This window comes from Dromiciops gliroides, chromosome 2, assembly GCF_019393635.1.
Source record: "Dromiciops gliroides isolate mDroGli1 chromosome 2, mDroGli1.pri, whole genome shotgun sequence".
In the NCBI taxonomy this organism is placed as follows: domain Eukaryota; kingdom Metazoa; phylum Chordata; class Mammalia; order Microbiotheria; family Microbiotheriidae; genus Dromiciops; species Dromiciops gliroides.
This window is the reverse complement of record NC_057862.1, coordinates 626151283-626165581: the sequence shown is the minus strand read 5'-3', so window position 1 is coordinate 626165581 and position 14299 is coordinate 626151283.

Genomic DNA, 14299 nt, shown 5'->3' with positions numbered 1-14299 from the left:
TTGAGAGTAACTCTATAATATAGCTAATTGTATGAAATCTTGGTGGGATTTGAGTGGTTTCAAATTGATTATGTTGCATTGAAAATACCACGGAAAATATTTGACAGAAACTTCACTTTTAAACTTGCTTTGTTATGTTTAAAAAAGTAAATATTAAAATGCATGGTTTCAGGAAGGGATATGTGTCAAAAATACTTTCTGCTTAAGTTTAGAAAAGTGTAAGAAATAGCAATGAACTTATGCATGGTTGATGGGTAAAATTAGTTATGTCTATGTAATTAGCCTGGGAAAGCTGGTATCTATCAAAATATTTCCTACCATCTCCGCTGAGCACACTGCTAGTTTTTGCAAACATATACACTATTTCTGCCATGAAAATTAGAAATTGTCAGTATCTGAAAGGAAATAAGGCCAGTTTGAAAAGTCATCAGACAAGGAGGAGGAGAAATCTTTTTAAGTATGTCACTGTTCTGTTCTCATACATCTTGGATAGAGTTTCCTTGTAGTTTGTATGGGTTATCTAACTGAATTTAACAGGATGTTGTGATTGTAATCTCTTGTTTGTGCACTGGCAGGCAGAATTCTTGGAATAAATGAAGTTAGAAAAAAGCATAGGAAAACAGAGGAGAAGTGAGAAAATATGAAAGATTGAATTGAGAGAGAACTGGAAAGGACTATAGACATAATGTTTTCCAAGTTCCTAATTTTTCAGATAAGGAAGTTAAGGCTCATAAAAGTGCAAAGACTTCCCAAGGATACAGTTAGTGCCTACTATTGGTGAATGATCTAGAATTTGAAAACTGTTTCCAGATTTTAGTACAGTGATCTTTCCATGTTCCAGATAGATTGATAAATACATAGATCTATAGGAAGATTGAAAGACAGATAAACATGTTTTAAACATATATATATATATATATATATATATATAAAAACAATATGTTACTATATAAATATATCTATGTAATACATGCCTCTATACTTATCTCAATAATTATATATGTATAAGTATTTACTTATATATGTATATAACTATATATGTACACATGTATACATGTATGTATAGACATGCACATAGATGCATAATCATTTCTCTCTTCCAGAATCCCGACTTAATGAGCTACAATAATAAAATGTAGGTAACTGGAAACAGGGTCAGATATACCTACAGGCAGATTAGTAAGCCTGAGACCATTTTCAGAAATTTTACCACTAGGGTTTACTTCTGTTTGGAACATTATTCTGTTAAAATGCAAATATGCCCATAAGGTTTTAGACTTTCAGATATTAGCAAATTAGTATGAATAATCATTCCTCATTTTTATATACTAGTTTTCATCATAAAAGTACTTCAAGAAAGATTGTTTAATTTTTATTTTATCTTTTTTTGCAAACAAGGAAATGGAGATTCACACATTTTCTCAAGGTCTTCTATATATAAGGAAATCTATCAGATATTAAGGGGGATACCAGAATGAGAAACTTAAGTAAAACTCTGACTTCAAGAAGCTGAACCCAAGCTCAGGGTGGGTGAGATGTGTACACTAACCCCAAAGTAATTTTAAGAAGTTCATTTAAAGGGCAGTTAGGTGGCACAGTGGATAGAGTACCAGCCCTGGAGTCAGGAGAACCTGAGTTCAATCCTGCCTTAGACACTTGATGCTGTGGTAAAAAAAAAAAGAAAGTTTTTTAACAGTCGGTTAGGATAACTGAAAGACGCCAGTTTTTTTTAAGGACCACCCTTTTGGGGAGGAGACCAACGGCATGAGCTATGCACGCCAGTCCGCCTACTGCACATGTCAGACTGCCTGCTAGCCCTCCACTTCCGGGGTGCGAGCTTAAAAGGCAAGGAGAGAACGGAAGTGGGAGTTTTTTCCTGCTCTGCTGGTCTCCTGACTGTGCTGCACAGGCTGATGCTGATGAGAGTTTGACTGGGCCTGGCTCGCGGTTAGCAGCAGCATGCGCTTGACACGGTCTCTCTCTTCCCAAAGGTGGCCTTCTGTTTTTTGGTGAGTTTTATATGAAATATAGACTAAGCTTAGACTTAAGACCATTTGTATTGTATTTCTACTTTCCTATCCTTCTAATCAACATCACCTTGTGACTACCATACAATAAAAGCTCTAACTAGAAAACCAGAAGCTTCTTCCATTTACTAGTCTGGGAGATAAATTAAGGGAAAGGTTAAAGAGGGGAGATTTATGATCTAATATCCAATTTTAAATCTCACAATGCTTACTAGCTGTGTGACCTTGGGCAAGTCATTTAACCCTCATTCCCCTGGGGGGAAAAATTCATTTAAATATATGATAAAAGTGTGCTCTTTCCTCTAGTTCTCTTCCCTTCTACTCACTTTCCTGGAGTCATGTGATTCATTTTAGCCCTGGGTAGCTTTGTGAATGATCTTCACACTGATAATTCTTACATGGCACCCCTGACTATTTTAACAATCACAGTAACTCTGGTAATCTATGATAATGAACATTCCAGAAGAATTAACCATTTGCTGAATATAAAAGTGGTCAAACCAAAAATTATTGTTCACATATTATGTCATATATTGTATTTGTGTATAGTTAAGATTTTAATTAACTGTGGAGTGGAAATTTTCCCACCTAATTAAAAGGATATTCTTTTGCCTTCCCTGCCTGCCCCCCACCCCCCACCCCATTCCCCCTGGGCCACAGAGATTTAGATTGCAGGAGCTGATTACCAGGGCTTTTTGACCTTTGCAAACCATTCATTCAGCTTTGAATCCCCAGCTCCCAGGTGAGCTGAAATTATTTCGGGCCTTTCAGGCTATCTCCAGGGTAGGAGTAGGAATAGCAGAGCATGTTTCCCATGGTTTCAAAGATCCGGTGAAATGCCCCACAAACAGCAGGGCTACTGGGCTGAAATATCTAACTGACCACACTAAAGGACAGCAAAGCAGAACTGCAATGCTTAGCACTAACTGGAATATGTATAAAGCAACTGTACCACTTACCAACCGCCTCAAATTTCCATTTTCCTGTGTTCAAACCCATCACAATAATTATCTGTTCTCCTCAGGTTCATATCAGTTTTGCTTTTAATTATTAGAGAAGTTCAACAAAAATATTTTTAAAGCATCTTTTTTGTTGTTTAATTGTTTCAGTTGTGTCCTATACTTTATGACCTCATTTGGGATTTTTCTTTGCAAAGCTACTGGAGGGATTTATCATTATCTTTTCCAGGTCGTTTGACAGATGAAGAAACTGAGGCAAGCAGGGTTCAGTGACTCATTGGGGATGACGTAGGGAATAGGTGTCCAATGCCAAGTTTGAATTCAGGAAGATGTGCCTTCCTGACTTCAAGTCTGACACTTCCCATTGTGCTACTTTACTTCAGTTTTAAGCATCTATTATATGCTAGATCCTTAGACTTAATGGAACTTAATGGAAACAAACATGAGAAACATCTCGGCATCAGGAAACTTCAAATTTAAAAAGAAAGATGTCTTTTTTGAATATTCATAATGTCTAGTACTGTGTCTAACAGATAAAAAAGTTGCTCATTTGTGTCTGACTTTTCATGATCCCATTTGGGATTTTATTGGCAAAGATATTGGAGTGCTTTTCCATTTCCTTATCCAGCTCTCTTTACAGATGAGGAAACTGAGGCAAACAGGGTTAAGTGATTTATCCAAGGTCACACAGCTAACAGAGCATCTGCGGCCAGATTTGAACTCAGGAAAATGAATCTTCCTGACTTCGAGCCCAGCACTTGATCCACTGTGTTATCTAGCTACCCCTCTTGCACATATTGTTTAATAAATGCTTGTTCTTTGATTGATTAATGTACCCAAAAATATATCACACAAATCAGGTTATGATAAGGCAAAAGCAAGCTCCATTAGGAAACTCTTCACAACTTTGAAGAGTGATCACTTTTAGCTGTTTGGGGGAAGGGGTATTTATGAGGGGGCAGGGTTGAGTGGCATAGATCAAGACATTTTCAAGAGCGAGATGGCTCCTAAATCCTTGAAAGATTTCAACAGGGAGGGAGAGACATAAGGGAAGGCTTTGAAAAGTCTTCATGAATATAGGTATCTAGCCCTAATCTCTTTTGTGAATGATAGGCCTATATTAACAACAGCTTCTTGTCCATCTTTGGCTGTATGAGTCAGTCATTATACAGTAAAAATGTCAAAAATTATAACTGATCCCAATCCCATCGCTCTTTCAAATTTCTCCATCTTCTTGATTCCACCAATAGATCAATAATAGTATATTTAATAATTTTTGAGATTTATTGTTTTTGAGTCCTTTTCAATTGTGTCTAACTCATCATGTCCCCTTTTGGGGTTAATTTGGCAAAAAATAGTGGAGTGGTTTGCCATTTTCTTCTCCAGACAGATGAAATTGAGACAACCAGGGTTAAGTGATTTGCACAGGATCACACAGCTAATGAATGTCTGAGGCCAAATTTGAACTCAGGTTTTCCTGACTTCAGGCCAAGCACTCTATTCACTCTGCCAACTAGCCACCTAATTAGTGGGTTATTGGTTGCCTAATAGATAGTACTTTCAGTAAAATGAAGGGAGAAGATGAGATTGCAGGGTTTGCTTTGTGAGGGTGTGTAGGCAAAGTATTATATAAGCATTATTGAAATGCTTATATAGATAATAGAATGGATGCCAGGGGAGAAAAAAAAGTAAGGTTAAGATACTTTTTTTTATGATGAAATATCTCTGACTTTATCTCACAGATTCATTCTTTTTGCCCTCTCTAGTAAAATAATTCTTCACTTAGTAAGGTTTCTCCAAAATAAAGTTTCCATGATGAAAAATAAAATTAATCAGAATATTGTATTTTTCTTTTCACATGATCCAAAAGAAAGAGTACTAAATTTGTAATCAGGGTGTCTGAGTTTTAATAATAGATTGTTTACTAGGTGGGGAACAAGTTGAATAATGACGAAATTGTTTAATCTTAGTTCTCTTACCAACAAAATTTAGATTAAAAAATATTTCTAGTAAACCAAGTTTATAATCTTGGATTCATTCTTTATTCTGCCCTCTCTCTCCATCTCCATATCCAATCAGTTGTCACATTTTGTTACTTATACCTTTCCGGAATCTCTTGAATTTATCAAGTTCATTATTTCTCACTTGGATCTCACGAGATCTTCCCCACCTAGTCTGTGTTTGGCATCTCTTCCATCTAATCCATTTTGCACACACTGCCAAAATAATTTTTTCTGATAGATGCCATTGCCTGTTTCACTCCTTTGATCAGCCTCCCCATTACCTATTGGATATTGTTTAGATTATTAAGTACAAACATTCAAGGCCCTCTAGGAGGTAACCGGACATGTATTTTCCATGACTTTACTACATGAAGTTTCCTACAAATAAAATGTAAAAGGATGTACAATATACAAGCAAGCATGCTAAATTTGGAGTCAAGACTATCTGGGTTTAAATCTCAACTCTAAAGTTTAAGCTGTGTCACCACTCACTAGTCATCTAATTTTTTCAGCTTGTTTCCTCAAATGTAAAACGATAATAATAAAATCTGTACTACTGACCTGAAAGGACCTTTTATGATGTTCAGCTGAGAGAATGGATAGAAAGATCTTTTCAAACTTTGAGGTACTATATACTCGGAAGTTATTTTTTTTATTGCTCTACAAACATATCTTGAATCTTCTTGCCCAAACACATGTCTCATTCTTGTTATCTAAAAAGAAAAAAAGTCCATTACAACTGGATTTATTAGAGCAGAGATGAACATGTTTGTGGAACTCCTATACCAAGTCCAAAGGAGTTCACAATACAGGATAAAAGCTTGCATACTTGAGAATTACAGAAAAGGGGAAGTGTCAAGGGAGGAGCAGATGGCAATCCCTTCACAAATGGGAATGGTATAGCAGGAGGAAGGAAGCAGAAAGGTAGAGGAAATAGGAGTAAGTAGGATGACAAATGCAACATTCTTTTTCCTTGGAAACTGCTAAACTATAATATGATGATATGCTTATCTATAAGGCACCCAGCTGCAGAAACAGTTTATCATAGCGGTGCCTATCTTCTAGCTGGTTTGACCCTCAAGAATGATGAGAATCCAGTTAAAGGTACAAATAACAAATTATGTCAGCTGGAGGTGGGGCTCTTGCATACTCATGGTTCAGTGTTTCTGGAAAATATGGCAACTCAATAAGACAAGTTAAGTTGGCTTCAGGGCAATAGCCCTTTCCATTTTTGTAGTATGCCTTCACTTCTCTTGTCCATTTATGCAAATTCTATCATCTTGAAATCCACTGCCTCTGTGAATCCTTTACTCAACATCCCTGTAATTCAAGATCTGATTTTTCCTTTGTCAAAAGACCTGTAGCAGTTACACAGTTATAGCTCATGCCAACAATTAATCATTTATTACCATTTTTCCTCTCTTCTACTGCCTTTATCTGTTCTTAAAAAAAATACTTAGTTTTTTGTCAAGTACTCATATCTGCTATCTGTGGGGACCAATTTTTAATTGGGGAGTATTAGCTAAGTGGCTCGCTGCAATCTTGGGGCAAGGAAGGAGACCAGCAGCTTCCCTCAAAACAGAACAGGATTTATTTTAACAAGAACGAACTTAAAAAACACACAGGTGCAGCTAGGTGGCACAGTGGATAAAGCACTGGCCCTGGATTCAGGAGTACCTGAGTTCAAATCCGGCCTCAGACACTTGACACTTACTAGCTGTGTGACCCTGGGCAAGTCACTTAACCCCGATTGCCCCGCAAAACAAAACAAAACAAAACCAAACCCCACACACAAGCAGGATCAGTAGGATCAAGGGAAAGGAAATAAAATGGGGAAAGGGAAATTATCCAACCTGAAAAAATACCACTGATCAGGAATCAGCTGACAATACACAGCCCTGCCCCTGTTGCCTTCCAGCTTCCAGCTAGAATGGTGAATTCTCCTCCCCCTTCCCAGCAAACCCCAGCAGCCCCCAACCAATTAGCTGGCCACTCTGACAGTCACATGACTGCCCTCACTAGGCTTCCAATCTTTATACTTTAGCCAGGCTCATGTAAGCATAGGCGAGTGGTGATGACATGAGGTGCCAGTGCCTTGGCTAAGGCTACAACCAGTGTTTGGAGCACTGTGCTGTTTGTGGAGCCCCAAAGGCCAGTGTGTGCCAAGGTTATTTTGTTGTTTGTTTTTTAATTCTAGCCAAAAGATGGGGTGATAAAACCCTCAAATAACAATGAATTCTTTTCATATCCTTAGTTAAGTTGTCAGATCTGAGTCTTCACATATTTGTCCACCCATTGATCAATTAATCTATCAGTCAGTCAACAAGCATTTATTAAGCACCTTTTATGGCCCAGGCACTGAGCTAAGCAATGACATGTAGCCCATGAAGGTTCTTGGTGATGTCATAAACTTTTGCAAAAAGACTGCAAATCCCCAAGTGACTATGTAGAAGAAAAATCATTGGCTTAGATTTGGGAAGCATGGATCTTGGATTTATCCTATGAATAACTTTCTGGATGATCCATTTACCTAATTTACTGTGCCTCCATTTCTTCATCCTCCCTTTTCCATTATCACAAGTTTGTGGGGAGAATGAAATGAAATGAAAATAGGTGAAAATTTTTTGACAAAGCTAGAGGTGCTATTAAAATACAATAAATCACACTTCTAAGACTTCTCTTCCCTTTCAGGTTTATGTTACATATCAAAACTACTATATCAGTTAAAATGCAATGTTATAGGATATTAAAATTAGAAAAATAACCTGAGTCATTTAGTCTAGCTCATAAGTAAAACAACAATGCCCTTTAACACCCTCATAAGATGGTCACCTAGTTTCCACTAAAAAGAGAAGGAATACATCCTTTAAGTGGCACTGTGGTAAGCACTTTACAAATATTATCTCATATGATTCTTAGAGGCCTCTACATAAAAAATTTCCTCCCCCCTCTCTCCCCACAAAGACAGTTTGTTTTACTTGTGGAAAACTCTCATTATTAAGACTTGTTTCCACTTTATGTTGAACTATAATCTGTTTTTCTTCAATACCCACCCATTGCTCCCGATTCTGCCCTTTGGGGCCTAATTGAATGAATCTTATATCAGTTTCACATGACAACTCTTCAGATACTGAAAGAGTTATCATATTCCCAGTATTTTTTTTGAGACTAGGTCTTCTTCTCTTAACCTAGCTAGCTAGAGGTGCAAGAGGACTAGTTCTACTGCTTGCTCCTCATAACCTTAGACCTTCTCTATTTTCAAGTTGTGCCAATTTACTCTTCCTTAGTCATACTCCATTTTAAACCTGGTTCTCCCTCACCCCTACTATTGGTGCCAAATTTAGTGTGGACACCCAATGAGCTGGGTTATTGCAACTCAGAACTGCTAAATTCAAGAGGTCCACGAACCTCAGCCTCCCCCAGGTGAAGACATTACAAAAGTGGGCCACCAGTTCTGGCCAACAAACTCCATCTTACCAACATTTAAATTGTGGCATGCAGAAATGGATACAAAGTTCCACATATGGACTGACCAAAGCATGATATAGTATCACTATTACCTCCCCCATTCTAACACAATGCTTGTCTTTATGCAGCTCATAATGTCATTTTACATTAAAAAAGAAATATTCATAACAGCAACATGGGAACAGGGGAGGGGGTATAATCTAGCAAAACTTCAGGCAAATGCTGATGGATTTAAAGGGTAGGCAAACCCCATCAAACACTTCACAATTATGTAATAATGAATTTTTAAAAGTTTTAACATGTGAATCAAAGTTGGATAGATGCCTTTCCTTAGCTTTCTTAATGTCTGAGATAATTAAAGCCACCTTCTCTTCCTCTCTGATTCTCCTCACCTGTCAGGCAGAACATGTTGAGGTTTTATACAGCAGATACATTTTACTTTAAAAAAGTTTTCTTCTTGACTCAAGCGACCTAGTAATTATCTCCAAATGTCTCCCCAATTCCCTGAGCCTGGGGATTTCTTTCATGTATTAAGGAAATAACCTGTGTCTTTTCTTATTCCATTTTTGACATAATTCGGTGTGATGGGTTACAATGCTGTATTAACCTGCAGAAAACAAGGCAGCCTTGGAAATCAAACCTCCCAGCCCACTTCCAAGCCTCATCCTCCCCCCATGAACAATTCTCACCAAGTATGTTAAAACAACTTTATAATCTTTTACAAACAAAATACATACGGGATGCAGTCTGCTGTTATTGTGAAATCAATTCCAAAATATGTTACTATAAATAACACAATCTATAGGTAAAGAGTAACTTACACAAAGTAGAGCATTTTCTCTACTTCTTTGGTAAAGTTCCATCTATTTTTATGTTCTGGTTTCTTGACATTAAATTAAAATCTTAATTGGAGAAAAATTCAAAAAGGGAATCAATTTTGAAGTAAGTATTTCTACTAGCAATCTTCATCTTTTGTTCTGTCATATATTGATTTTTGAACCAGAAGACACAGGTCAGTTAAAAGAACAACCACCCATGACATCCCTTTCATTTCAAATTATGTTAAAATCAATTAACTAATGATTTAATACTGGACAAAGCTCATGAATATAAGATTTAACAAACATATACACTGGGACAGCTAGGTGGCACAGTGGATAGAGCACTGGCCCTGGATTCAGGAGGACCTGAGTTCAAATCTGACCTCAGACCCTTGACACTTATTATCTGTGTGACCCTGGGTAAGTCACTTAACCCCATTGCCTCACCAAAAATAAATAAATAAAAAACCAACATATACACTTTTGGATATTTGATATATGTCTTTTTTCCATCTGATTTCAAATAAATTGAGTCTCCGTTTCTGACCCATTAAAAATTCAAATAAAAAATTAAATATTATTTATCAAATAGTCTGACTCCTTTTGTAATTAAGTAAATTACAAATAAATAAATATGATTCCTCATATTTTGTCATTTGAAAAACTGAGCTAGAAGTTAAATTAGGAATTCTGACCTCAGTTCAGATAATGGCCCAGATATTTATAAACAATGTTACCTTGTAAAAGTCACTTAAAATGAGCTTTCTTGGAACCTAGGGCTTTTTTTTTCTAACATTCCTTCCAACTCTGTCTAAGCTATCAATAAATGCCTTTTATTTAAATATATTTCATAAGGAATTAGCTTCTTTTACTGTGTTTGTGGATGATGGACAATTAAAGCATAGAAGAAAACTTTCTAGGAAAGAAAACTATTCTAGATACATAAGAATACTGTCCAATAGTTATTACGAGTGTGAAATGGGCAGGACCAGTTTTCTAACATATTTTAATTCACACATAATTTAATGCTTATTTCATTAACCAATAATTAATGTCCAAACCAGAATTTTTAATATAGTAAAATGATTGTTAATCAGAATAGCAACAAAAGCCCTAGGGAAAAAAGAAAAAAAAATCTAAATTTCTAATTTCTTGCGAATAATGAAATGAATATTAAATTATTTTTATAAAAGTTTTCATTTTTAGGGTATTTTTATATCCACTTTATTCCTGATATGCACTTGATTGAAATGCAGAAGCACATGAGAATGATAATGGACCTTGTAAGCTCTTTAGTCCAACCTGTACATGAAAAAAAAAAAAAAGAAAAGAAATTCTTCTCTTAAATATAACATAACATCAGTATTCCAAATTTTTCTTGTAGATGATTATTGGGGGAAGTGTGTGCATGAGGTTTTGAGGTAGCCAATTCCACTTTCAGATGACTCTAGTTAGAGCTATAGCTCTTGTTCTGGTAGTGTTCCTCTCTCTCTCCTCTCTCTCTCTCTCTCTCTCTCTCTCTCTCTCTCTCTCTCTCTCTCTCTCTCTCTCTCTCTCTCTCTCTCTCTCTCTCTCTCTCTCTCTCTCTCTCTTATTTTCTCTATCCCTATTCCTCCTTTCCTCATTCCGTTTCTCCTTCACTTTAAGGACAGCTAGATGGTACAGAGTGACAGGCCTGGAGTCAAGAAGACCTGAGTTCAAATCTATCTTCAGCCACTTACTACCTGTGTGACCCTGGTAAAGTCACTTAACCTGTTTGACTCAGATTCCTCATCTGTAAAATGAGCTGGAGAAAGAAATGGCAAACTATGGCAGCATCTTTGCCAAGAAAACCCCAAATGAGGTCATAAAGAGTCTGATGACTGAAACAACTGAATAACAACAATAATTTTCCTCATACCCACATCCATGCCTATATCTATGCTCACATACACATATGTATTAAAAACAATGTTTCTGATCTTGGATTTTTCATGAAAACTTACTTATACCATGTGTTGATACCTTCAAGGTGGAGACCCTGACTCAGACTGCTTGAAAAATAGGGAAAGGTTCAGAAAATGTGGTAAAGAATTTGGCTGCAGTTCACATATGAGATCAAACTTATTATCTCCCAGACCTTTAGTGTTTTATATGCAAAAGGCATCCAGCAACTCATAGCACAGACTGATACACAAATCTTTCCCTGGGATGCCTACAACACAAGTAAATATAGACCAGAAGTTCTGGCAGCAGGGAAAACTACATGAGAATATAGCATTACTGCAACTAATGTGCACAGCCTAGAGGACAGGAATCATCATGGGTTATCTATTACCTACGGGCTGCCTCAGAGTAGGAGAGAAGTTTGTACCCCCTTCTACATCACCTGCACATGGTACACACTTAATAAAAGCCTATAAATGTACTGATTGGCTAAGGGCTCTTAGAAATACTTGTCACCTCCCTGTACCAATAGATTACCATGTCTTCCAGAATGGGGCAATGGAATGAGCCCTTTCAAAGAATCTAATAGAAATCATATACATAGGTTATAAATATACATTTATAAATTTGTTTAATATATTCAATAATTTAAGTATATATTTTCTGCAAAATATAAATACATTACAACTATTACCAGAAGTTTGAGTATCAACTAGTAACTGATGATATAAGCAAACAATTGTAGTTTAGCTCACAAAAATCACTTGGGAAATTATGAAATAGAAAAAATACTAATAATGATACCTCCCACTTAGGCACCACTTTACAGTTTACTATACATTTTTTTATCACAACAAATCTGTGACTTAGATACCATAAACATTATTAATTTAGGTTATAAATAAACAGGATCGGAGGGATTAAATTACTTGTTAACAGGCATATAGGCCACATTCAAACCTGATTAAACCCAGATTTAAGTTCCTAAAACACAATTTATCATGTGATCCTGTGTGTGCTATTTACAAATCATTCTGAAACTGGATTTTGGACAATTAAAGTAGTCAGAGATAGGCTCTACACATTTGCTGGGTCTTTTTAGGAGAATGGGAAAATAGCAATACCCTGGGCATTGCTTTTATGTAAAGGAGTGAAGAGATGAGAGGTCAGCAAAGATAAGAACACCAAGTGGCTTTCTTTTTACACTGGTATTAGGGGAATTTGAACAAGTTCTTTTAACAAGCTATTTCTCAATGGTAATGCCAATTGGCATTTATTTAGGGTATTATGTTTTACAGGAAGACTTATCTTTGTTATGTCATTTAATTCCCACAATAAACTTCTAAAGTGATTATTACTGAGGCTCAGGGGTCTCACAAAACAACCTTCCTTTTGAATCTTAATTACACATTACCTCCCTAGTCAAACCCAACTGGCCTTCTCATTGTTCCTCCTACTTGTCACTATAGTCTATCTCCAGACCTTTATCTCAAGTGTGTTATATCATTTAATCCTCGCAACAATTCCGTTATTAGCCCCTTTGTACAGATGAAGAAACTGAGAGTGCCCAGGGTAATATAATTAGCAAGTGGTTGTGGCAGGATTCAAACTTCGGGCTTACTAAATACAAATTCAGCTTTAAATCAACTGTGCCACCTAGCTGCCTCACTATAATATTTAGGTAAAATAGCTCAATCCGTTCATGTGCTCACTGTTTCATTAAGCTCCCCAGATTCTTCATGGTGTCTCCTTATCTCCCCTCCACCCCCAAAAAATGCCTTAAATTTCAATTATAGGAAATAAATAAAAAATAAATTTTAAAATAAAAAAAAATCAATTATAGGAACAATTCATTTCACCTTCAAGTGGAAAAATTGCTAGTCACATCTTTGTTGTAGTCAACTATCCATAAACATCTGACATCAGAATAACAATGGTTATCACTGGGGCTGGAGTCAACAACCAGCTAATGTTGAAGGACCACATACTCTCTCTTTCCTCCCCTTCTTCCTAACTTTTGATTTTCTTTCTTTTGAGCCATAAGTGAGTAAGTTGAAAAATGCAACCGCCTGAAACAAATAAAACAACCACAGTCACTGAGTCCCTAGATTCCAGACTTGATTTATCACCATGCCAAGAACAGTCAACTCTGTGTCCCCAAACAAGCACATCTGGCCAGTAGCATCTCTGAGGTTTCCAAAGCTGTGTCACTAGGTAGTCCTACCCATGGCTTTTGACAGGAATTTATTTGGGAGACCAAATGATCCATGAAGCATTCTAAATGCCCTATTTCATAACCCAAGCAGAATCCAACATCTATCTTCTTTTATTAAAAGAGCAGCAAAGTAGGACAAAAGGGATTCTACACCATGGATGTTTTGATATTTCAATGCATCTGTGATTGAATGTGTTTGTGGATATTGCCTCTAGTGTGAATCTCTCTCCTCCCCACCTTCCTTTTTGTTGTTGCTGTAGTTTTTGTTTGTCTAGGTTAGTTGTGTGTGTGTGTGTGTGTGTGTGTGTGTGTGTGTGTGTGTCTATATATGCGTGTGTGAGTGTGAGACAGACAAAGAGAATGTTTTGGAAGGATAAAAGAACAAATATCACGCATAGACATGCACATACATATTTTATACATGTACTTTCTATATTTGTGCATATATGTTTATCTTTAAGTTAACAGAGATTTCAGAGGTCATCTAGCCAAACTTTCACTTTTACAGGAAGCCTTTTACATGTATTCGTTAATCTAGGTATGCTAATTCCAACAATAGCCTATTTCAAGCTCATTCCACATTTAGACAACCATAAAATAATAAAACAATATATCCACATCAAACTTTAGAGGTCTAACTTGCCTTCCCTATTCTCATTACTTATCTCTTAGCCCACCAAGTAATATAATCTCCTTTCAGCTATATGCATCTCTGCTAGAAATGATTAAGGCTTGGATGCGTTGCTCTCTACAAATTCATTGAGCAGCACCAGGAGGTCAAAGGGTTATAGTTTGTAGTAGTGAGCAAGTTAACAGAACTGCATTGAGCCAGTTCCCACAGCCATTCTTGAGCTGAAAAATAACTGTGGAGCAGGGACCC